Genomic DNA, 26,888 nt, shown 5'->3' with positions numbered 1-26,888 from the left:
CCTCTATTTCACTGGGCTGAAAAATCTATAAGCGTTTCACCTTTTCTTATAAATTTTTTTGTCCTGCGTGTAAATCTAAAAACTCTTCCGAGGTTTTCTTTTTCACAAGGAAATCAACGAAAGAAAAACTACAAGGAAAAGAGAAATGAAAAGGGGCAAAAGAAGGTAGGTAAGGAAGAAAAGAGGGAGGGAGGGAAAGAGGAAGTGTGAAGAGAGAAGAAGCAAGAGTGACTGGTCAATTTACGAGCGCAGTCTACAAATTGTTGACCATAATTATTTTATAAGCCACTACAAAGGAGAAATTCCAAGAAATTTCCTCAAAGGATAAAAAGACATCTGAAAAGTTTTCTTCTACCTAGGGCATTTTTTCATTCATGTATTCTTTCATTCATTCTCCAATATTGTTTCACAAAAGATCTGAGGCAAATTTCAGATAAATAGCAAATAATGTTTTTAGTATGTCCACTGTGATATTTAGAACATATTTAATTACACAATTTATTAGCAAAATTGTGTGATCTCTCAGCTTAAACCTTATCTTTCTTGGTTCTTGCTCCCTTATCAGTATTCAAGGGGTGTGTTTCTGACTTCTCTTCTCCCTCCAGAATAGAGAATCTATATATTTATCCACTTTGCGAGGGTTTTTTTGAGAACAAGTTTTTTTTTTTGCGTTTTTTTTTTACTCATCAATGCTGTTTTGTTTTCTGATTTATTTCTGCGCGTATCATCAGGAATTGCTTCTTTTTGCTTTTCTCTTCTTATTGTTTTATTTGCTTTTTGTTTTTCTTTGTGATTTTGTTTTTTGCCAAATCTTAATGTGATATTATTCTTTTTTTGAGGCCATTAATTTTCCTCTGAATATGCTTTGGCCACATCATATAAGCTTCAACTTCCTTTTTAACTGAAGAGTTATTTCAGTGAATGCAGCAAAGCCTAAAAGTCTATGAACAGAGAAAGCAATAGGACTAATGCATTTAAACCTCTGAGATTCTGGTGTAATTCCAGAGTAATACAGTGTATATCCAGAGGAATAAATTGTATTTCCCTCAGGCAATCATTCAAAAACAAATTGGGGGACAAGTACTTTTTGTATAATACCCAATAATAGTCTTGTGTACAACTCTTTTGTGTTGCCAATAAAAGGGAAATCTGTAAGCTTTGATATTCATGTAAATAAACAAGCTAAGATCCTATAATAAAAATTTAAAAATGTACTCAATTGTGCCTAGAAACCCAAAAAATATCTTCTCCTATCATCCTACCATAGTTCCAAAATACTAATTACAAAAGACTATTTCTTTGGGGCACCTGGGTGGCTCAGTCGGTTAAGCATCTGACTTCGGTTCAGGTCAAGATCTCGCGGTTCGTGGGTTCGAGCCCTGCATTGAGCTCTGTGCTGACAGCTCAGAGCCTGGAGCCTGCTTCGGATTCTGTGTCTCCCTCTCTCTCTGCTCCACCCTGCTCACACACTCTCTCTCTCTCTCTCTCTCTCTCAAAAATAAACATTAAAAAAATTTTTTTCAGGGGCGCCTGGGTGGCGCAGTCGGTTAAGCGTCCGACTTCAGCCAGGTCACGATCTCGCGGTCCGTGAGTTCGAGCCCCGCGTCAGGCTCTGGGCTGATGGCTCAGAGCCTGGAGCCTGTTTCCGATTCTGTGTCTCCCTCTCTCTCTGTCCCTCCCCCGTTCATGCTCTGTCTCTCTGTCCCAAAAATAAATAAACGTTGAAAAAAAAAATTTTTTTTTTAAATTAAAAAAAAATTTTTTTCAAAGAATATTTCCTTGGACTGAAATATTCACATACTGGAAGCTCCTTAAAATTCCAAATGGAAAGGCAATACATTAAGTGCCTATTCTAAAAGAATAAGCAACACATTAAGTGACTAATATATGTATTTACTATATATATATTTAGCATTTTAGCATGGGTTGATTCATCACAGATTAGTAAACCAACCATTTGTCAGAACACAAAGGAAATTGAATAAACAGTGAGCAAATTTTGATAAATTAAAGGAGCAAAGACCTTGGGGTATATATAGAACCCTCACTCTACAAAGGCAAGAATAAGATTAGATGGATTATCCAAAGAGATATGAGTGGCACTTATGTAGACAGAAGGCATGAATACAGAGGATTTCAAAAGATATGGGAGTGGGCTTCAGCCCTAACACAACCAAGAAATCAATAAATCTGCCAGTCACCCAGACAGCTGTCCTGTACAGCCCCCAAAAAACCATACCAGCAGAATCACCCTCTCAACTCAAACAAAATATTCTAAGATTTTGTACCCCAACATTATAACTGTAGGTTTCAACCAGAACCAGGCAAGGGGAAGAAAGGTAAGGAAATAGGCCACATTTGTGTTTCTGGCATACATTTTAAGATCAGGGGACTTTTGGTTAGATACCACACGATAGGATTTTAACATAGGAGAAAACGATCCTTTTACAAACCATAAGCCAAAAGACTTTCTCTGTTCTCTTCAAAACACAAGTCCTGTGTCCAGGTGTTTTGAAGCAATAATTAACGCAACACAATGGAAGCTAATTTGCATTTCACAAAATTTAATTTTAACTAATTAATTAACTAATCAACTATTCTACCCTACTCTTGGTAATTTAAAAACAAACAGTATTATTTAGATGGAAAAAATTGTGCCATAGCTTATCTTTAAATCTTCCTTTTTGTTGTTTACTTTAAATTAGGATGAGTAATACCATATTGAGAGAAGTGGAATTTTAGTTTTCCCAAGGTTTTCTGCCAAGTCTCCAAATTTTTGGACAGTAAAATAGGGGCAAGAAGAATCCCAATTCCTATTAAAGTGCCATGAGACACTTTAACATTTACCAAAATGTCAAAGCCTAATTTGTTGAAACTTTGCCCAAAATCCTGCCCAACACAAATAACTCTGCCTTGGTTTTTTTTGTTTGTTTGTTCGTTCATTTTGTTTTGTTGGTTTAAAAACATCATATTAAAAATGGGTACTTAGTTCTAAGTTCAGAAGGTATACACCCAATTCTGGGAAAGTTGATAATGTTTAGTATAAGTTTTCTCAAAACACTGTCACAATTTTGTGGTCCATAATTTAAAACTATCCCAATTAGGGCTAATTTGCCCTTCTACTTCATGTGTTCTGTTTTATTTAATCTCATTTGTATAGTTGAGATTAATAAGGAGCAAAGGCCCTGAGTATAGCCAGTTTTATCAAAATTCCTTAAAATATTTATTCTAAAGTTTTTGTAAACCACTGATACACACACAAACGTACATACACACGAACACTTGTACAGACTTACACACACATGTACATTCCAATCTTGCATAATGTTCTCTTCAATCAGTGCTGACTTACAAAAAAAACCCAACCAAACAAACCATGAACTTCAACAAAATCTTTGCTAGCTATCTGGCATTTGGTCTTGAGAGAGTTTGTTATTTGTAGTATTGAGATTTCCATTCCAACAATCTCTTGTTGAGAGTCCCACTATATAACCAAAGCTCTCTACTTGCTACTAAGGAAAATACAAAACTTTATACTATACAATCCCTGCCCTCAGCGATCTCACAATTTTATTGAAAAGAAAGATCACAAGCAAATACATTGCAAAGCTTAATAAAAGTAAGTATGAAATAGAAGAAAGACTTAGCACAAAGTGGTAATATAAATAGAAAACTGGGAGTTAGGAGGACAATTCTGCCAATAATTTGTTAGGGGTACTTGGCTAACTGGTGTAACCACTCTGACTTGGTTTCTTCATACAAAATGTGCAAATTAGCATCTATCTGATACAGTGATTGAGATAATGCAGATAATGTATTTAGAACAAAGGTAGCTCTCAGAAAGTTCTAACTAGTTCCAAGTTAGCAACACATTCTAAGAACATGAAGGACAAGGGAATGATAGAATCAATAAATTTTGCTACTGGAGTAGACACTAAAGGAGGAAGGAAATGCAGGATGTCTTTATCTATCCCATCATGTTACGGTTGTAGGACTAACTTGGCAAAAGGCTTAGGTAAAAACCGAAGACCCAGATAATGACAGAGACACAATTATTCGCATGAGTGAACTGCTTTAAACTTTTCAAAATATGCTCCTATCCATGTTTTATCATTTCCTACATGACAGCTCTATATAGATTGAAAATCATCAACCATACGAGCATGTGAAAAATTTGACTTAAGAGCAACTCATAGACTTTAAAAAAAAAGACTTAGCAGTTCTAGTTGACAAGTTCATGCAAAGATTTAAAAGAAATGAGGATGTGAAAAAAAATGGGAATGTTGAAGCATGTTTTAAGCCTAGGAAAAATAAGAATCAGAGGCATATGATGAATGTCTTCAAATACTTGAAGAGATTTCACATAGAAAATAAAACAAGCTATTTTGTGCAACTTCTGCAAATCGAAGTTGAATCAATGAACCAACCCAAAGAGATGTGGATTTAGATGTAAAAACTCTCTAACTTAGAACTGGGTCTTCTCTTTTACTAGAAGTTCTGAGGCAGTAGCCTATAAGAGATACTATAGAAGGGAAAGGGAACTGGACAAAATGACCTCTAAGATGCTTTCTCCAACCCTCTACTGTTTATACTTTAATGTTCACTTTATAAAAGGAGAATTTTATAGTCAACTGATTATCTAGGTCATACAGATTTGCAGATAAAAAAGCAAAGACTAAAAACAGGTCTATAGTTTTTAGATCTATTGCTTTGGTCCAGTGTGTTAACATCGTTTAGCATTCTTTATTTCTTCTCTGCAGTGAAAATACCACCCTCCTCACATCCAGAATAACCAAAGAAGTTTCTAGGATTGGCTAATGAGGTTGACTTAAGCCCCAGAGGAAGTTAGTGATTATTACTCTTATCTGTGAGCACCATGACATAGTAGAAAACAACTCTACGTTAGGAATAAAGAAGACCTAGCTTTGATGCTATTAGTTTGGTGATTAGCCTTTCCCACCCCCCACCCCTGCCCCCAGTGAACTCCCCATTGCGCATGGCATTGTGACCAGAAATTAAGTGGAAAGCCATAGTCTTATTAGCATAAAGTATCAAAGGGCAAAAAGAGTTCAGGAACTCTAGAAACTGCAAATTGAGAAGGGACATGTCAGAGACGAGTGTGCCACAATGAGGAGAAATAAAATCAGCATAAAAACTCTCCTCAAATCCTGGATACTTCAGAATAGTAAAGAGTCAAATAATCAAGAAAACTTAGCCATCATAAATGTGTGTGCATTTAATAGTAGAGCTTCAAAATACATGAAGCACAATATGATAAACTAAAGAAAGGAATAATAAGCAAAATTACAGATGTTAACACTTCTCTCAGAAACTGACTGAAAAACTAGACAAAATATCAATAACAACACAGCAGATGTGAATAACTCTACCACCAAATTAATCTGTAATGATCATTACATCCAACAACTGCAGAATGTACTTCTTTTTTTTTAAGTGTACACAGAAAGTTTTATAAAACGGGCCATATACTGGACAATAAAATGGGATTCAAAAAATTTCAAAAGCTTGAAAGTTTACAGAGTATGGTTTCTGACAGTAACAGAATTAAATTACAAGCCAACAATATCAGGGGCACCTGGGTGGCTCAGCTGGTTAAGTGTCTAACTTCAGCTCAGGTCATGATTTCATGGTTCACAAGTTCGAGCCCTGCATAGGGCTTTGTGCTGACAGCTCAGAGCCTGGAGCCTGCTTCGGATTCTGTGTCTCCCTGGCTCTCTGCCCACCCCCGCTCACATTCTGTCTCTGCCTCTTTCTCTCAAAAGTAAATAAACATTTAAAAAAAATTTTTTTTAATCAAAAATATTACAATATCTTTAAAAATTCAAAGTATCTAGAGATTGAACATGTTTCTAATTAATCCATAGGTCAAAGAAGAAATCACAATAGAAATTAAAAATATTTGGAAGTCAATAAAAATAAAAAGACAACACATGAACATCTGTGGAATGCAGTTGAGGGATTAGAGAGAAATCTCTAAGTTAAAATATTTACATAAAAAAGAAAAAACATTTAAAATCACTGATCTAATGTTCTACCTAAAAAAGCCAGGAAAAAAAGAGCAAATTAAATCCAAATTAAATTGAAGAAAGGGATTAATAAAGAGTACAAACCAAGGAACTACATAAACTCATATTAGTGAAAATTAACAAAGCCAAAATTTGCTTCTCTGAAATAGTAATAAACTTGAAAGATCTTAAGAAAGAGTGATCAAGAAACAAAGATAGGGAACACAACTAACAATACCAGGAATAAAAGAAATTATATCACTACATATTTCACAAACCAACAAATGATAAAAAGGAAAAACATTAATAACTTTATGCCAGTAAGTCCAAGAATTTAGTTAAATTGGAAAAAATCTTTGAAACACTGAACTTGCTAAAACAGACATATGAAGAAACAGAAAATCCAAACAGCCCTATATGTATTATAGAGATTAAATTTGTTATTAAAAATATTCACAACCTAATGGTTGCCAGAGGGGAGGGGAATGGGAATTGGGCAAAATGGGTGAAGGGGAGTGAGATATACAGGCTTGTGGTTATGGAATGAATAGGTCATGAGAATAAAAGACACAGCATAAAGAATATGTCAGTGACATTATAATGGTAATGTATCAGGACAGATGGTGGCTACACTTGTGGTGAACATAACATAACATAATATAATGTATAATGTATAAACTTGTTGAATCACACCTGTTGTAAATCTGAGACTAATGTAACATTGTGTGCCAATTATACTCAAATATATATATTTTTTTCTTTTTATGAATATATATGTATATATATGTATACATATGTTAAGCAAAGTTAGAGATGGTTTCACTAGTGAATTCTATCAAATATTTAAGGGAGATATAATATCAATTCCACACAAAACTTTTCAGAAAACAGAGGTGAACTAGTATCTTTTTATCAAAAACCAATGTCATTACAAAAAATTTAAATTACAGGATGTCCTTCATGAACATAGATAAAAAATCCATTCACCAATATATATAAAAATCATTACCAAATGGGGTATATTCAAGAAATGTTATGACTAGTTTAATATTTTAAAATCAATATCACTCAGCATGTTAGACAATATATAAATAAATATACATATCCTCTCAATAGAAACAGAGAAAACACTTGAGAAAATTCACTACCCATTCATGATTTAAAAGAAACCTAGCAAACGAATAATAGAGGGGAACTTTATTAATCTGACAAAGGGCATCTATGAAAAAAAATCATATATAATGGAGAAATATTGAATGCTTTTCTCCTAAGATCAAGAATAGGAAATGGATGGGAATGCAAACTGGTGAAGCCACTCTGGAAAACAGTAGGGAGTTTCCTCAAAAAAGTAAAACTAGAACTACCCTATGACCCAGCAATTGCACTACTAGGTATTTATCCAAGGTATACAGGTGTGTTGTTTCGAAGGGTCACATTCACCCCAATGTTTATAGCAGCACTATCAACAATAGCCAAAGTATGGAAAGAGCCCAAAAATCCATCGATGGATGAATGGAAAGAGAAGATGTGGTATATATATATATAGATATATATATATTGGAGTATTACTCAGCAATCAAAAAGAATGAAATCTTGCCATTTGCAGCTACATGGATGGAACTAGAGGGTATTATGCTAATCGAAATTAGTCAGAGAAAGACAAATATCATATGACTTCACTCATATGAGGACTTTAAGATACAAAACAGATGAACATAAGGGAAGGCAAGCAAAAATAATATAAAAACAGGGAGGGGGACAACATAAGAGACTCTTAAATATAGAGAACAAACAGGGTTGCTTGAGGGGTTGTGGGAGGGGGGATGGGCTAAATGGGTAAGGGGCATTAAGGAATCTACTCCTGAAATCATTGTTGCATTATATACTAACTTGGATGTAAAATAAAAAAGAAATTAATTGAAAAAAGAAATTAAAAAAATTTCCTTCTGAATGAAACAAAAAAAAAAGGAAATGGATGTCAGCATTGTAACATGTTTACCATTTCATTCAACATTGTACTAGAGGTCTTAACCAGGGCAATAAGGTGGAAAAAAAAAAGAAAGAAAAGAAAAGAAAAGGCAGAAATAATGGGAAGGCAAAAGTAAAAGTATCTTTATTTAAAACCAACATGGGGGCGCCTGGGTGGCGCAGCCGGTTAAGCATCCGACTTTAGCCAGGTCAGGATCTTGCGGTCCGTGAGTTCGAGCCCCGCGTCAGGCTCTGGGCTGATGGCTCAGAGCCTGGAGCCTGTTTCCGATTCTGTGTCTCCCTCTCTCTCTGCCCTTCCCCCGTTCATGCTCTGTCTCTCTCTGTCCCCCCCAAAAAATAAATAAATAAACGTTGAAAAAAAAAATTAAAAAATAAATAAATAAATAAAACCAACATGATTTTTTGCACAGAAAACCCTAAAGAACATATCAAATGGGGGTGGGAGGGAGGAGAGGGTGGGTGATGGGTATTGAGGAGGGCACCTTTTGGGATGAGCACTGGGTGTTGTACGGAAACCAATTTGTCAATAAATTTCATAAAAAAAAAAACATATCAAAGAAAAAAAAGACCTACTTGAACTAATAAGTAAATTTAGGAAGTCTGCAGAACACAGATCAATAGGTGAAAATTAATCATATTCTTATAGCAACAAACAAATGGAAAAGAAAATAGTTTTTAAAATTCCATATATGATAACATCAAAAAACACAAAATACTTAAAAATCAATTAAGACATGGTATGCTCTACACTCTTTGATGTAAAAACTATAAAAATACAAAACTGAATTCCTGAGAGAAATTTAAAAAGGCTTAATTAAATACATCGAGTAGTATACTATGCTCATGGATTGAAAAACCCAGTATACTATGTTCATGGATTGAAAACCCAATTGTTAAAATGTCTTCAAATTAATCTATATGTTCAAAGCAAGTTTAATCAAAATTTCAGGTCATTTTTTATAGAAATTAACTAATTGGTTCAAAAAATTTGCAGGGAAATGCAAAGGACTTAGAACAATCAAAACAATCTTTGAAAAGGAGAACAAAGTCAGATGACTCATAATTCCTGATAACAAGCCTTACTATAAAAGCAACTGCAGTGACAATAGAGAGGCAGATTATTCTTTGATAAAACTTGCTAATAAAATTTTCATATGAATAAATGCACTAATATTAATAAGTGAGATTAGTTTGTAGCTTTCTTTTTATGCTGTGTCAAGTGTGTATATCAGCATTATTTTTCTGATTTCATAAATTTAATTTTGATTTTTCCTTTCTTTCTGTAAATGGTCCTTTGGAACAGTTATAACAGTATTGGTATTATTGATTTCTTGTACATTTTTGTTAACCATTTAATTACAAAATCATGGAAGTTTGGGATTTGGGGGAGGCTACTTTTTTCTTTTAATTGTTTTTAATGTTTTATTTACTTTTAAGACAGAGAGAGAGAGACAGAGCATGAGTGGGGATGGGGCAGAGAGAGAGGGAGACACAGAATCTGAAGCAGGCTCCAGGCTCTGAGCTGTCAGCACAGAGCCCGATGCGGGGCTCGAACTCACGAACTGTGAGATCATGACCTGGGCCGAAGTCAGATGCTCAACAGACTGAGCCACCTGGGTGCCCCAAGGGGGAGGCTACTTTTTAACAAATTTTTCAAATTTTTTATGCCTGTTGTCTTATTTATAATTTCTATAAACTTAGGATGTTTTACTAATTTGTACTTTGCTTAAAAGTAATCCATTTCATCCTTGTTTTCTAATTTATCAACATACAATAATTGTAATTAGTATTCAATTCTTATAAATTCCTGTAATTTTGTGATTGTTTTCTATTTTCATTACTTAAACATTTGGGCTCCTCTCACTTTGCTTCTTAAATTACAAAAAAAAAATAAAAAAACTATCAAATTCACAACATCAAAGTAGAAAGAAAAGAAGCAGTAAGCTAGAAATAAGGAAACAGGGAGGAGAGGAAAAATTATAAAGACGAGAAAGTAGTAAAAATACAGAAAAAAACAAAGGAAAGAGGAAGACAGTACATACTGCCCCATGTTCAAATCTTATACAGACTTATATCAGATTCTGTGTCTCCCTCTCTTTCTGCCCCTCCCCTGCTCGCTCTCTCTCCCTCTCTCTCTCAAAAGTAAATAAACATTAAAAAAAAGAGAGAAAGACAGAAAGGATCCAAGATCACCTTCCTGGCCAAATATGGGCCAGTGTTGCCTAGATTGGTAGTCCTCAAAATAGTTCAGTCTATGAACGATGAGATAAGGAAATTATGCCAAAATGTAAATCAATGCATTGGTTTGCTTTCTTCTTCAAGAAAGCTTTGCTATGAAAAAAAAATATCTATGCTGAACTAACAGTTTGCTTACTGACATATTTGATTTACATCCTGGTACAGTTTTATCTCAGCAGGCAGAAGTAACAGTTTGTGGATAGACACCAATCAGCAGACTATAATTTGCCTAGCACTGGCTTAGATCCCTCACTGCAGACCTCCCAACGGATTGCATCTACCCCTCTGTCCAGCGTAACTCTCCAGCAAACCACAGAGCCTTGGTAACTATTTTTACCTTCTGGGTTTTGGATACTATAAGACATCTAGATGGCAGCTTAGCCCATAATAAAAAAGGTTCAAAGTGCATAATAGGTCATGAATAAGTGTTGATTGATTGAATAATAGATGACTGAATGATCAGGGCTGATGTGTATAGGTTACAGTTGATGCACTGTACAATTTGCACTTGGCCGAGAGTGAGCGATGCTTGAAACTGGCACTCTGCTTTCCGAGTTGAATGCAAAGCTGTGTTATTCAGAGGAAAGGGTACTATTTTCTTCTTCCAATGGCATGGGTTTGCCCAGAGAGACCACCTTTTTCTAATTCATAGAAAGACCCTATGTAGATTAACAGCAGTCCTGTGAATGACTCAAATGCAAGGGACTTGACTGCAAATTGACCTCAGAAGACCGCTCAATCTTAAACTAGGTACTGTAAGTTCTACAGGATAGAAGGCACAGCCATCCCCAAAGCATGACAAATTAGAGTGACAACTCCTTGATTCAGGAATGATCCATGAGCTGGCTCTTTCTTTTTACCTCCTTCTTTTTTTAAGGACTGACATAACTCCTTGGTCAAAGAAATGGAGGGTTGTCTTTAAAATTTTTTTTTCCACGTTTATTTATTGTTGGGACAGAGAGAGACAGAGCATGAACGGGGGAAGGGCAGAGAGAGAGGGAGACACAGAATCGGAAACAGGCTCCAGGCTCTGAGCCATCAGCCCAGAGCCTGACGCGGGGCTCGAACTCACGGACCGCAAGATCGTGACCTGGCTGAAGTCGGACGCTTAACCGACTATGCCACCCAGGCACCCCTGGAGGGTTGTCTTTAACTAAACTCTATACTATAAGTAGCTGCACATCTCAGTGTAGGTATCTCATCCTTTAGGAAGGCTTCCCTGATCTCCCAGGTGTGGGTTACATGCTCCACCATGGGGCCTATGGTAGTAATCTTTATACTGCACTCTGAAGCACCTAACACTGTACTGTAATTGGCTATTTGTATTTCACCTACCAACGCGTATTGTATTTTGAATGGTTGGCACAATTTTGGTACATGGCAGGAGGCAGCTCAGGGAAGTTGAGGAAGAATGGAAGCCAAAAACCTGCAGTAAACTCTTTTTAGGTATCAATTCATTTCAATGTAGATTATCAATCTGTCTATAAAAACAGACAGAGAGCCACCCAGGAAGGAACAGACGGTTGTCTAATAGTGTCCCCTTAGTGCCCCTAGTTATAGACACATCCTAAGACAATCGATGGACTCAGCAAAGCCCAGCCTCCCTCTAGATCAATTTTCATAAACAATCCAGGTAATTTCTGGGAAGCAAGAGACCAAGCGCTGCTCCCAAAAATTGAAAGTTAGAGACACCTGCCTGGATAGTGAAAGGGCGGGCCTACACCAGCCGACTCCATCTTGTTCTGTGTCCTTCACCTAGACCACGCCTCCTCCCTTTGAGTGACCTCCCGCTCACCCATTCAAGCTTCCTGATCAAAACACGCCACTTCCCCAGCCAATCGGCTGCCCCTAGACCCCTATAAAACCTTTGTGCTTTTGAAACTCGCTCTCTTTCCCTGGTATCTCACCGCTGCGTCGGTGCAGGTAGGGGATTGAGCTCGAGCTAGCTCGAATAAAGGCTCTTTGCTTTTGCATCGGACTCGGCTCCCTAGTGGTCTTTGGGGATCACGAATTCTGGGCATAACATTTGGGGGCTCGGCCCGGGATCCCCAAGACCCCCAAGGGACCCCCGACCCGGAGAGCCTGACTGGCCACGGTTAGTGTCTGTTTGTTCTGTCTTTTCTGTGTGAGCTCATTTCTGGAATTCTGGTAGTGCCCGACGCGGTCTAAGTGGACGCACTGGAGGGCCACGGGCCGGGAGTTTCGGAAGACGTTCCGATTCTCCCTTCTGGAGGGACGTGGAATCCCCTCATCTGTTTCGGAGGGACGTGGAATCCCCTCAAAGGTCTGAGACGAGGCGGGTCGCTCCCGCTGGTCGGCGTGAGGCCGTCGTCTTTGGAGGGACGTGGAATCCCCTCATCGGTTTTGGAGGGACGTGGAATCCCCTCATCGGTTTTGGAGGGACGTGGAATCCCCTCATCGGTTTTGGAGGGACGTGGAATCCCCTCAAAGGTCTAAGCTAGCTTTCAGTTTTGCTTCCATGGAGTTGGAAGACTTTCTAGGGGCCCTCTGTTTGTCTGTTTTTGTGTTTCTCTGTTTTGCTCTGTGGACTTACTGGACGGATGTTATGGGACAGACTCAGACTACGCCTCTACCCACCCTCTTGGCTTAAGCCCTTCCTAACCCTGCTCCCCCCAGAGCCAAAACCCATTCTTGTTTTGCAGGAGACAGAGAAGAGGAAACGTCTTATCCAGCCTTCAGCACCCCTCTACCCTGTCTTACAGGGGGGTACTGAAGAAGAATTAATTTTTCCTCCCCCGTATAACCCCTCTAGGATGCCGGAAGAACACCATCCTCCCCCTCCGGGGGAGGCAGACGCTGTTCCGAGAGCGGGAGGCGGAAACGCTCCAGGGGGAAGCCCGCCCTTTACCAGACAAAGGGCTCAGAGGGAGCAATCCGCCTCCGCCGCCGACTCCACTATTCTGCCCCTGCGAGCCACCGGACCCCCAGACGCGGAGGGGAATCAGCCCCATCACTATTGGCCTTTCGCCACTAGTGACCTCTACAATTGGAAAGCTCAGAATCCTAAGTTTTCCGAGAAACCGGCAGGGCTTATTGATTTATTAGACTCTGTTCTTTTTACCCATCAGCCCACGTGGGATGATTGCCAGCAGCTTTTGCAGGTCCTGTTCACGACTGAAGAAAGAGAAAGAATCCTCAATGGGGCCCGAAAACTAGTTCCGGGCGCAGACGGGAATCCCACCACCAACCAGGCTCAGATAGATGCCTCCTTCCCCTTAACTCGGCCCCAGTGGGATTTCAACACGGCAGAAGGTAAGGAGAGGCTCCGGGTCTACCGCCAGACTCTAATGGGGGGTCTCCGAATGGCTGCTAGAAAGCCAACCAATTTGGCCAAGGTAGGAAATGTACAACAGGGAAAAGATGAATCTCCGGCTGCCTTTTTAGAAAGGATCATGGAGGCATTCCGTACCTATACCCCCATGGATCCAGAGGCTCCGGAAAGCAAGGCAGCTGTTATCATGGCCTTTGTAAACCAATCAGCCGTAGACATTAGGAGAAAATTACAGAAAATAGATAGACTAGGAGAAAAAAGTCTGCAGGACTTACTGGTGGTAGCTGAAAAGGTATATAATAACCGGGAGCCTCCTGAGGACAAGCAGGCTCGCGCCATGGCGGCTACCAGCAGTAAGCAGACTCGAGACCTGGCCAGAATACTGCTAGCTACCACTGCTGACTTCCCCGAGGAACGAGACTGCCGTCTCCGGCAACTGGCAGGCGACGCAAGAAAAGGTAAAAGCACCACCAAGGGGGGGAAGCAGAGGCTGCAGAAGGATCAGTGCGCATACTGCAAGGAGATAGGGCATTGGGCCCGAGATTGTCTGAAAAGGGCCGGCGGGAAGGGAAGCAAGACGGATCGAGTAAAAGTCCTAGAGCTGGATGAACTAAGTGATTAGGGGAGTCAGGGTTCGGACCCTCTCCCCGAACCCAGGGTAACTCTTAAAGTGGAGGGGACCCCTATTGACTTCCTTGTCGACACCGGAGCACAACATTCGGTCCTCCGCACCCCACAAGGAAAACTAGCTAGCAAGAAGTCCTGGGTACAAGGGGCAACTGGTATGAGCCAGTATTCATGGACTACCCGAAGAACAGTAGATTTGGGAACGGGCCGGGTATCCCACTCCTTTATGGTAATACCAGAATGCCCCTACCCGCTGTTAGGACGGGACTTACTGACCAAGATTGGAGCTCAGATAACTTTCAGACAAGGGGGGCCTCAGGTCACCGATGGCAAGGGCCACACCATCCAGGTCCTGACCATGAAACTGGAGGATGAATATCTCCTCCACCAGGAGGCGCTCCCGAGAGAGGATAATATAGACAGATGGCTACAAGAATTCCCCTCGGTTTGGGCAGAGACAGGGGGGATGGGACTAGCCGCTCATAGGACCCCAGTCCTGGTAGAGCTCAAGCCAGGAGAGAGTCCGGTAAGGATCAAACAATACCCCATGTCTCAGGAGGCCCGGAAGGGGATCCAGCCACACATCCGGAGACTACGAAGCCTAGGGGTACTAGTTCCTTGCCAGTCTGCCTGGAACACCCCCTTACTGCCGGTCAAAAAGCCTCACGCAAATGACTACCGACCGGTACAAGACCTCCGGGAAGTAAATAAGAGGGTCGTGGACATACACCCAACTGTTCCCAACCCATATACTCTCTTGAGCTCCTTAGCGCCCTCTAGGGTCTGGTATACTGTACTAGATTTAAAGGATGCCTTCTTCAGTCTGCCGCTGGCACCCCAGAGCCAACCCTTGTTCGCCTTCGAGTGGCATGATCCGGAGGAGGGCTACAGTGGACAACTCACCTGGACACGGCTACCTCAGGGATTCAAAAATTCACCCACCATCTTCGACGAGGCACTACACGAGGACCTGGGTGAGTACAGAAGGGAGCAACCTGGCCTCACCCTTCTACAGTATGTAGATGACATCCTGATTGCTGCCGACACTGCCAAAGACTGTGAGCGAGGGACCCAGGACCTGCTGGCTACCCTGGGGGCCTTAGGATACCGCGCATCCGTGAAGAAGGCTCAGATATGCAGGGAGAGGGTAAGTTACCTGGGATATATCCTGGAGGGTGGACAGCGGCGGTTATCAGAAGCCAGAAAAGAAACTGTCCTAAAGATCCCTACTCCCACCTCCCGAAGAGAAGTGAGGGAATTCCTAGGATCAGCCGGCTACTGCCGCCTCTGGGTTCCAGGTTTTGCTGAGATCGCCAGGCCTCTATATGAAGCTACCAAAGAGGGGAAAACATTTAAATGGGCTGAAAAAGAAGAAACTGCCTTTAATCAGTTAAAAAGGGCCCTCCTAAGTGCCCCAGCCCTGGGCCTACCGGACATTACGAAGCCCTTCCACCTCTTTGTAGACGAGCATAAGGGAATAGCAAAAGGAGTTCTAACTCAAGCCTTAGGCCCCTGGAACCGTCCAGTGGCTTACCTGTCTAAGAAACTAGACCCAGTGGCTGCCGGCTGGCCGCCATGCCTAAGAATTATTGCAGCGACAGCACTCCTAGTCAAGGATGCAGACAAACTGACCCTAGGACAGGAGATCTGGATCACGACCCCACACGCTATTGAAGGGGTCCTGAAACAGCCTCCAGATAGATGGATGAGCAATACACGCATGACTCATTACCAGAGCCTCCTACTCAACCCTCCACGAGTGCGGTTCCACCCCAGTGCAGCCCTCAATCCTGCAACCCTGCTGCCTGACCCTGACCTAGGTGCTCCATTACATGACTGTGCGGGAATCCTGGAACAAGTACATGGATTCCGAACGGACCTGACCGACCGGCCCCTCCCCGATGCTGAGGCTACTTGGTTCACTGATGGCAGCAGCTTTGTGCGAGGCGGACACAGGTATGCGGGTGCAGCGGTGGTCACCGAAACCGATACCGTATGGGCGGAGGCTCTACCCTCCGGAACGTCAGCCCAGCGAGCAGAGCTCATAGCCCTCACCAAGGCGCTGATGCTGGGAGCTGGAAAACGGCTCAACATCTACACAGACAGCCGTTATGCATTTGCCACAGCTCATATTCATGGGGCAATTTATCAGGAGAGGGGGTTACTGACGGCAGAAGGACGGACTATAAAAAATAAGCAGGAGATACTTAACCTGCTTACGGCCTTATGGCTTCCTGCCAAGCTAGCCATTATCCACTGCCAAGGGCACCAAAAAGCTGATAACCCAGTAACTAGAGGTAATCGAAAGGCTGACCAGGCAGCCAAGGCAGTAGCCCTTACTCCAGTCCCCACCATGACCATACAACTACCAGACCCGGGAGACCCAGTTTTACCAGACCAGCCCAAGTACTCCCAGGAGGAATTACAGCGGATCAAGAAACTCCCCATGGCCCAGGAGATAAAGGGATGGTGGTATACACCTAACAAGGAGCTCGTGTTGCCAGACCAGCTCGGAGTCTCAATATTAGAGCACATGCATCGGTCTACTCACATGGGGGCCCGAAAATTAAAAGACTTAATCCGACATGCCAGAATTAAGATTCACCAACAGGACACCAAAATAGAGCAAATTGTATCTGCCTGCAAGACCTGCCAACTCACCAACGCGAGGGCCACATCAAATAAAAAAGGAACCAGGCTCAGAGGCACCAGACCGGGAGCCCAATGGGAAGTCGACTTCACTGAAGTCAAACCAGGAAAGTATGGTTTTAAATATCTTTTAGTATTTACAGACACCTTCTCTGGCTGGGTGGAGGCATACCCAACCAAGCATGAAACGGCTCAGACGGTGGCTAAGAAGCTACTAGAAGACATCTTACCCAGGTATGGTTTTCCTGCCCTGGTAGGATCAGACAATGGACCAGCTTTTATCTCGCAGGTAACACAGGCAGTAGCCAAGGTGGTGGGGGCAAACTGGAAATTACATTGTGCTTATAGGCCCCAGAGCTCAGGACAGGTAGAAAGAATGAATAGAACCCTAAAAGAGACCCTTACCAAATTAACCATGGAGACTGGCGGGGACTGGGTGACTCTCCTACCGTTTGCCCTTTACCGGGTTAGAAACACTCCTTACACTCTGGGTTTTACTCCCTACAAGATCATGTTTGGCAGGCCACCCCCTGTTATTCCCAGCCTTCGAGCTGAACTTATTGCTGAGTTTAAAGATCAAGAACTTTTTCTTTCCTTGAGCGGGCTCCAGAGGGCGCACGAGGACATTTGGCCGCGTCTCCGTGCCATCTACGAGGCTGGCCCGATCCCGACACCTCATCAGTACAGGCCGGGAGACTGGGTCTACGTCAAGAGGCACCACCGAGAGACTCTCGAGCCGCGCTGGAAGGGACCCTACATCGTGGTGTTGACAACCCCCACCGCTCTCAAGGTAGACGGCATTGCGACCTGGGTCCATCACACCCACGCCCAGCCAGCGGACCCCTCCTCGATCCGGAAGGACTTCGTCACGCGATGGGCCATCAGTCGGGACCAACATAACCCGCTCAAGCTCAAGCTACAGCACATTCGACCCACCTAATATTGGTAACTCTGTTAACTCTGCTTGTCATTGCTCATATGCCCCCCAAAACATCACCTGGCAGATCATAGACACCAGCTCAGAGACAATACTTAATCAGACCTCCCAGAGCCACCCCAGGGACACTTGCTTCCCAGAACTTTGCGTAAACCTCCAGACTCTGCTCTCTTTGTCACCATAAATGCAGCCGGTCCCATGATTGGGTCCGTAAGCTACATGACAAGGGGGGAATGAAAGGGCGGGCCTACACCAGCCGACTCCATCTTGTTCTGTGTCCTTCACCTAGACCACGCCTCCTCCCTTTGAGTGACCTCCCGCTCACCCATTCAAGCTTCCTGATCAAAACACGCCACTTCCCCAGCCAATCGGCTGCCCCTAGACCCCTATAAAACCTTTGTGCTTTTGAAACTCGCTCTCTTTCCCTGGTATCTCACCGCTGCGTCGGTGCAGGTAGGGGATTGAGCTCGAGCTAGCTCGAATAAAGGCTCTTTGCTTTTGCATCGGACTCGGCTCCCTAGTGGTCTTTGGGGATCACGAATTCTGGGCATAACAGATAGATCCAACAAAGGCCCACTGACGGCTAAGCTTGCCAAGAGCATAGATAAAAAAAATCACCTTGAAGCCCCGCGTCAGGCTCTGGGCTGATGGCTCAGAGCCTGGAGCCTGTTTCCGATTCTGTGTCTCCCTCTCTCTCTGCCCCTCCCCCGTTCATGCTCTGTCTCTCTCTGTCCCCAAAATAAATAAACGTTGAAAAAAAATTAAAAAAAAAAAAATCACCTTGAAGAAATGGGGAGTCTAGTCTCCAAGTCCTGACTTAGACCCTCAACTCTCAGAAATTCCCATGGCCTTTCTAGTCACCACCCTCTCAAAAATGGAGAAGAGAAAGAGAGAGGGGGGAAAGTGGGAAGGGAGAATAAGGGATGAGAGCAGCCATTTTTGTTTTTCAGGCTCTGTACTGGATCATAGATCTTGACCCTCCAGTGTGGCTATTGTTATCCCTGTCTTCTAGATGACGAAAATAAAGCTCAGAGAGGTTAAGAAACATGGACAGGGGCACAGAGGAGCAAGTTCCATCCCCTGTTTCAGCTACTAGACTGTATGGCCTCAGTTGACATCGTCCATGTCATTCACACACCCCTCCCCAACCCCATCAAAGAAGCTGATGGAGAATATATCCAGTGGGATCTGGGTTCAAATCTTTTTTTTTTTTTTTAATTTTTAGAGACTGAGAGAGAGACAGAGACAGAGAGCAAGCCAGGGACAGGGGAGAGGGAAAGGGAGAGAGAGAGAGAGAGAGAGAGAGAGAGAGAGAGAGAGAATATCTCAAACAGGACCCATGCCCAGCATGAAGCCCCATGCAGGGCTGAATCCCACAACCTGAGGAATATGACCCTAGCCAAAATCAAGAGCCTGACACCTAACCAGCTGAGCCACCCAGGCATTCCCATTCAAATCTTATACAGACTTTCCTTAACCGTGTGTCTGTTTTGTGACCCCAGGCAAGGTAGTTCTATCCTGGGAGCTCAGTGATGTGAACTCTAAAAGAAGAATAATATTTACTTCTGCAAGTATTTGAGAGACTTAAATGTGTTTCTGAAAGACAAAAAGGCAGGTATTCAATAGGTATTCAAAAAAAAATGCCAGTACTCTCTCTCTCTCTCTCTTTCACACACACACACACACACACACACACACACACACACACACACTCACCACCTCCGCTGGAACAGGTTGGTCTTCACTCAAGGCTTATTGTATACAGAAGAGTAACTGGATCCCTGCCACTTTGTATTTAGTTATAGAAGAAGCAAGAAGAGATTGTTTTCCCGACACCCAGCACTATCAAGGGCAAAACTGCCAAGGAGGAAGTTTGTTTTTGTCATTTTCCTTTAAGCTCTCCACTCCCCACCCCGGACTCCAGCTGTCTCCTCTGTACCTTGGGGGCACCATCTAGTGTCTCATTTAACAACAACCTTGTTCTATATAAACTGTCCTCATCTCAGATAATTTGTTAGCTCAGCGGTACTCAAATAATACCACCTCAGCCTGCGGCAATTCAGGAAGGCCTTTGTCCTTTAAAGGAATCTTGGGTTACACACAACAGGCCAGGAAAACAGCAGTCATTTGGCTGCGTTTGGATAAAAATGACGGCAAACGTGGCTCTGGAGTCACATAACTGCTAAAATTGTCAGCTTAAAACAGGCAAAAGATTTTTGTGCTTTACTAGGTGACATTAGGAAGCATTTAGGAGCCAAAGGGCACACACCCCAAGGAATTTTTTTTTTTTTTTTTTTGGTGTGTGGGCTGGGGCTTGACCTAGTGCCCCTTAAGTCATACCACTTTGCTCAGCCCATTCTTCAGGCAGCCCTGGCTGATCCGGAAAACCAAGACGCGCACGTGGAAGGCCCCAAGAGTTCTCCGAAATCCTCAGCTGGACCGTTAGCAGCAGGAAAAGGGCCAAAGGGCTCCTCCCATCAATCCTGAAGCCTGGGACCTGCCCAAAATTGTTCCAGGAATTCTGATGGGTTCCAAGAAAGCCTTCTCGGGGATTTACTGAGAGGCCTCACCAGTGTGGCTCCCGTCCTTCCAAAGGGACCCCCAGGAGGCCAGGGCTGCAGTGGAGGCTCAGGTCCATCCTGGCACAGGGCTCTCCAGGCAGAAACAGAGATGCCCAGTGTTTAGTGAGTGTGTATACTGTACATGGATAAACCTTGAAAACATTTTGCCAGGTGAAAGAAGCCAGTCACAAGGACCACGTGCATATCGTATGCCTCCATTTACATGAAATGTCAACAGAAAGTATAGGTCAGTGGTTGCCAGGGGCTGAGGGGTGGGGGATGGTCAGATTGAGAAGAAATGGGAAGTTCCTGCCAAGAAGTATGGAATATGATAAGTATGATAAAAATGTTCTAAAATTGATTGTGGGGATGGCTGCACCACTCTGTGAATATACTCTCTGAATATAAAAACCATGGAATTGTATACTTGTATAGTATAAGAATTAATATCTCAATAAAGCTGTTGAAAAAAAACATCCTGAAGCCTATGACAGTAAGCAAGCCATTAGGGCCAGATTCAGAGCAAATCCATCCAAGCTGCTGTTTTGGAATAAGCAAAAGTCCAAACGTTATCCCTTCATTCAGTCACTCCTTCATTCACTCATTCTAAATTTACCAGTGAGTTCTCTGTGTGCACAACTGGACCACCTTATCAGAAACAGAACACCAATTTTCCTAATGGCACCCAGCACGAGTCTGCTTGCTGGATTTGAATACAACCCCTTTGTCACAGGCTGAAACTAGGAAGCGCCCTCCTAAGCCCTTCCTAGGTGAGGGGCCCCAAAGTCTTTAAAGGGGAGTTTCAGGAACATCTGTTCGCATTTTTGCCACCAAGTCTTATCCCATTATCTTTCTCTGCTCCTCCCTCTCCCTGTTCCTCCCCCTTCAGCCTCTGCCCAGCAGACTCTCTAAAACTTCCAAAAGGGAGTCCAAAACTTCCAGAGGGAATGAGGCTTTCAGTAGCAGCTCCAGAAGCAATTTTCAGGGGGGAAATCCTGGCCCCCGGTGAGAGCTGCACACGGGCTCCATTTGGGCATCTTCCCTAAAGACAAGTCCAAAGCCTGGGCCTACGTAGGAAGGGAGACCCCCAGTCAACCCTGAGCTCGTGTGCCACAGGGCGTGCTTCACACAGAGGACCCAAGAACCCACTACTACAGTCCGAGTGCCTCTAGTCCTGGACTTGCGGGCGGCGTCCAGACTCGCCTAGGACAGAAGGCACTCCTGTGGCCCCACGCCGGTTCCTCCTGGCCCTTCCCTAACCCTGCCCTGCCGGTGCGCGCTGCACGCCAAAGCCCAGCTCTCCTGGATGCATCCCTGCCCGGGGGCAGCGTGCGTACCCGGAGGCTTCAAGCAGGGAAGGGGTGCAGAGGGATAAACCTGGAGGAGATGAGGGACGGAAAAGCCAGGGCGGAGAAGACCCTCCGACACCACTGCCTGGCGGTGCGCGTCAAAGCCGCAACCTCCGGCGAGAAAAAAGCCCGCAGCATCCGGGTTTCCTGGCGCAGACACAGAAGAGCAGCTACCGCCAACGTCCTCCATCTATGCGCTCTTTTTGCTCCTCTTTGCGTCTAGCGCCTGACCCCAGCGCTGATCTGTGGCTGGGTAAATTTGGTCTCCCATGACCTCTATCAACTGCTCTTCCAAGAGCCCCCAAATACAATCTAAATGAAAAGAGCGTGCTGTCTATTTATATACAGCCCTCCAAGACAAATTCCTAAACCCCTTTCTCACCAGACTGTCGCCTTGACTAAGCCGCTTCCACTTGGAAATGCTGGAATTGCCCGTGACTCCAAGCCAAAACCTCTTCTTGCCGCCGCGCGCTCAAGGCACCCACGTACAGGGCAAAGTTCCCGGGAGCAACACAAGGCATCACACTGGCTTTGCATTCGCAGCACGTAGCACCTCCAAACTCCCTGCCCAGCGAACCCCGCTAGGAGGCATCTGGGTGCACCAGCCCATCCCACCCCAGAGGTCCCCGGCCATCCGGGGAGCCCGCTCTGATAAGGTCCATGGAATTGCGCTGCGTCTGCAGGTGGCTCACCCTCTCTCTCCACTTTTCCTTCCTCACAAATAGATTTTTCAAGGCCGGCCCGAAGTAGGGCAGAGAAACATTAGAACTGACCTGTGCAGGGGAATGTTCTAGCCCAGGTTGGGGACCTCTCGATGCCTAGGTAGGATCCAAGTTCCGCCGAGAGTTGGTTCTTGGCGGCGCACTGCTCTCACTCGCTTCCCGCCTTGTGCCCCTTTTAATTAGCCTCTCGCTCTCCCTTTCCCTCTTCCCTATTCCCTCTCCCCCTCTCCCTCTCCCACTCCAGCTCCCACTCGGCAACCCGGAGCTACCTCCTCTCCGGCGCTTCCCTCCTGCCAGGCGCCCAGGATCAGATAAGAGGAAAGGAAGGCCAACGGGCGGCCAATTATAGAGCGGAAGGTGGCCGCGGGGGCGGAGGTTGGGGGGGGTGGGAGGCAGGCCTAAGTCTCAAACGCCCCCTACCTTATCTCCTCCTCCTCTCCCCACCCCCTCCCCACTAGAGGAGCCCGCCCGGGCGCCTCCCCTGCGCCGCCCCTGACCTGGCTGCGGCCCCAGGTGCGCGCCGCAGCCGGGTGTCGTGAGCCCCCTCGGACCGTGGCTAGTGTGGGGCTGCTGAGCCAGGCCCTGCGGCCGCTTTGCGAGGTGTGGCACCCCCTCCAGGACTCAGCTACTGTGCGCCCACTACCCGTCCCCCAAACCCGGCGTGTCTTCCCGCGTCAAGGACTTTGAGCTTGGGAGCGCGCACCCACTGAGCGCGGAAGGTACCCTTCCTCCCCTCTTCTCGCTTCCTTGTCCGAACCGGGGGCTGCCAACGCAGCGACGTTCAAATTGTGACGTGCAGAATCATCTGAGGGTGTTGAAATGGATGTTTTTGTAGGCTTATGAGGACGAATGTCGGCAGTGTCCACAGCTGCAACTCCCCGAACTGCAGATTCCCACTCGCAAAGATCCTGTTTCAACAGGTCTGGGCTGAGGCCGGGACTCTGCATTTCTCAAACGCCCTGGTGGTTCTGATGCATGCAGGCCACCCTGTGAGGGTCTCTACCCTGAGATATGAAGACCCCGTGTCCAGTGTCAAGGGACTGGGGCTGCGCAGTCACCCTCTGGGCCCCCTAAAAAAGTCATCATGGTTACCCATTTTTGAACCGTGCACAAGTCCCCTTCGGCGTTCTTTACATTACAGCTTGTGTGCACACAAACGTTGGGGAGGGAGTTACAGAAACAATTTAGCAAGAACTCATTTGTGCAGGAAAACGCTCTCTCACGTTGGAAAACAGCTAACGGCTCATGATAGAAGAGAAAGGGCAAGCGGTCTTCTTAACCTGCTTCCCACAAGCCCAGCTGAGAATACAGAAAGAGGGGCGTTTGAAACCTTTAGAGGGAGGTCCCTTGGACATTCTAACCGGCCCAACCGCTGTCAGCCACCAACTCCCCTTTCCCCGATTTTGCGTGCTGTTTTATCTCCTTGTCAGTGCTCTGAACTTCCTCGCTGGTCCTGCGCACCGACGCTCTGCCTCCATTGGTCCCTTTTCAAATTGGCCTTGGTCCGCCACAGGGCGGGGCCCAAGCTAGGCGCGGTTTTGCAAACTGGGCTTCACTTCTCGGGGGTCAGGCAGCGGGTGCAAGGAGGCCGACCGCGTCCGAGCGCTCCAGATAGACTGCAAGGGTGCGAGCGCCACCTGCTGGTTCCGCCTGGGGGTTTGGGAGAGGGAGGGAAATGCAAAATTTACTCCTGGAGACAGCAACCACTTTGGTTGCTCCTCTGCCCCACCTCCCCCTGCAAGTGCCGGTCCCCTCTTTTCACTAATAAAATCTCTTTTGTAAAATTTAAGTATAGCCGACTCACAATATTACATTAGTTTCAGGTGTACAACACAGTGATTTAGCTTATGCTAAGCTCACCCCAGGTGTCGCTACCATCTGTCACCATGCAATGCGATTACAGTATCATTGACTATATTCCCTATGCCGTGCCTTTCATCCCTGGGACTTATTCATTCCATACCTGGAAACCGCTATTTCCCACTCCCCTTCGCCCATTTTGCCCATCCCTCTACCCCCTCCACTCTGGCAACCAACAATTTGTTCTCTGCGTTTATGGGCCTGTTTCTGCTTCATTTTGTTTTTCAAATTCCACACATAAGTGAAATCATATGGCATTTGTCTTTCTCCGACTTATTTCACTTAGCATAATACCCTCTCAGTCCATCCATATTGTCACAATGGCAAGATCTCGTTCTTGTTTATGGCTGAGTAATATTCCAGTGTGTGTGTGTGTGTGTGTGTGTGTGTGTGTGTGTGTGTGTGTGAGACACTTTCTTCATCCATTCTTCTATCGGCGGACACTTAATTTGCTTCTATAACTTGGCTTTTGTAAGTAATGCTGCAGTAAACGTAGGGGTACACATATCTTTTTGAATTCGTGTTTTTATTTTCTTTGGGTAAATACCCAATGGTGGAATTACTGGATTGTATATTTTTTTTATGTTTGTTTATTTTTGAGAGAGACAGAGACGGAGCGTGAGCAGGGGAGGTGCAGAGAGAGAGGGACATCCAGAATCTGAAGCAGGCTCCAGGCTCTGAGCTGTCAGCACAAAGCCTGATGCTTGGTTCAAACTCAAGAACCTTGGGATCATGATTGTATGATATTTCTGTTTTTAAATAAAATATATTCATGTTGGGGTGCCTGGGGGGCTCAGTTGGTTGAGCGTCCAACTTCGGCTCAGGTCATGATCTCACTACTCCTGAGTTGGAGCCCCACATTGGGCTCGCTGCTGTCAGTGCAGAGCCTACTTAGCATCCTTTGTCCCCTACCTCTCTCTGCCCCTCCCCCATTCACGCACACACACATACACAAACACACACACACACACACACACTCTCTCTCTCTCTCTCTCTCTCAAAAATAAATGAACATTAAAAAATCTACTCATGTCTTTCATTTTTACCAAGATGTAGACGACTAGTGTAAAATCAGCTTCTGCAATTCCACTGGGAGAGGTAGTGGCATATTAGCACAAAGTTTTAGGCAGAGGGAGAAAAAGTATTTAGGATAAAACTATAGAAAAGTAGAAATGGTTTTTAAATGTGAAATATGTGCACAAGAATCCATATGCAGCAAATAGAGGAGCATACTATTTGGTAAAAATCCTATACAATAATGAATATTGATTTTGTAATGGTACAAAAGGTTATTTTTTAAAAGTTTAACTCATCCTACCTTCATCTCTTTAACTTTTGACTTGTGGCATTTCGCTTTGAATGTAAACAAATTTCAGTTAATGTTGAATCAGAATGACTGGTTTTAATCAGCTGTCCATTAGGTTGCAGTTGTGTGTAAATTTCCAGCCCCTTCAAAGGGGTGTTTATTCAACATTTATCTTAAGGTCAGCCCTCAGAACCTGGTAGAGTACTGAGAACAGAATCATAGAAACAAGACTAGATGGTCTCCTCCCTCAATCTAGAAAAAACTATATCTGAATGAACATGTGAACATCTGGGCCTTCCCAAAGATATCCAAAAAACGTCAGCTTCCCACAGTAATTGATTTCAGGACTCAGCAACTCTTCTTAGACTCTCATCCTGAGCTTGACATGACTGTGACGTTGTTTCTCCCTAAGGACCCCACACACACTGTTTCCCTTCTCCCGCCAATCACCTGAAAACTTACAAGAAGACTGTGCATCCAAACTTGAATTGAAGGGCCTCTGTCTCTTGCTTGTGTCACTTTGGTGAAGTTATTTTGCCTCTCTGAGCCTAACTCCTTGTGTATAAGAAGGGAGTCAGTAATTGCATCTCAGGGCATGGCCATGTGGATTAAAGGACACATGGGTTTATGGACCTATCCATGATAATGATAAATGGTAGCTGTATCACCCAAACCAGGACTGTCCCTCTTCTGCCCATTGCATATGGCTATACCCTCTTCAGCAGCCCCTTCCAGAAAATTCTCCTTGCGATGTTTCTCAACAGAAGTGCTATTGGCATTTTGGTAGGACAGCATGACTTCCCCCATCATGGCAGGATATTAATTATTTCTGACTCCATCACCAATTTCCAGTAGCACTCTCCTCTTCACCTAGTCACTATGAAAACCCAAAATACCACCATGCATTTTCTCATACACTCTGTAGCAAAACAGTTTCCAGCTTCATGAGTTATTTGCAATTCTTCTCCAACCCCCCGGTAACAGGCAGCTATGATTTTTTTTCCTCAGCCTAGCATCCATTTACCCTTCTTTTGTTAACAGAGGGTTCACCCTCAGCCAGTAGGCAGGCACCAGCTGACAATACACCATGCCTTCAAGCCATACCCATGGCCCACGCCCCTGCTCCCATATTCCCCCTTTCCATGCTGACTATCCCATCCCTGCTCTTGAGACTCCTAGTGTTTGTCATGATCTTGCATCAGCACAGCTAGTAAGAGAGAATTAACCTCCTGCACAGCAGGGAACCTTCCCGACCCTGCCCCATAGTCAAGGGCTGATGTACCTTCTAATTGATGGATGTCCCTGCCATCAATATTGCATCTCACCCTAGAG

The 26,888-nt window shown here is 44.3% G+C and overlaps 1 protein-coding gene across 5 annotated transcripts in view; it reads right to left on the bottom strand.

Annotated features, from left to right (window-relative positions):
* The window catches only part of COL14A1 (collagen type XIV alpha 1 chain), a 222,287-nt gene extending 199,523 nt beyond the window's left edge, over window positions 1-22,764 (bottom strand). Inside the window, exon 1 of one of the 5 annotated variants that reach the window (XM_043601666.1) lies at window positions 22,660-22,764. The gene's annotated coding sequence lies outside the window, so the exon portion shown is untranslated. Of the gene's footprint in view, window positions 1-22,050; window positions 22,161-22,441 lie in introns of those variants that run through there. The other 4 variants (XM_043601670.1, XM_043601671.1, XM_043601669.1 and 1 more) reach the window with 4 other exon arrangements.
* Between the last annotated feature and the right edge of the window lie 4,124 nt (window positions 22,765-26,888).

Source organism: Prionailurus bengalensis, chromosome F2, assembly GCF_016509475.1.
Source record: "Prionailurus bengalensis isolate Pbe53 chromosome F2, Fcat_Pben_1.1_paternal_pri, whole genome shotgun sequence".
In the NCBI taxonomy this organism is placed as follows: domain Eukaryota; kingdom Metazoa; phylum Chordata; class Mammalia; order Carnivora; family Felidae; genus Prionailurus; species Prionailurus bengalensis.
The sequence above is the reverse complement of the archived record's forward strand: the minus strand, read 5'-3'. Positions and strand labels throughout refer to the sequence as shown.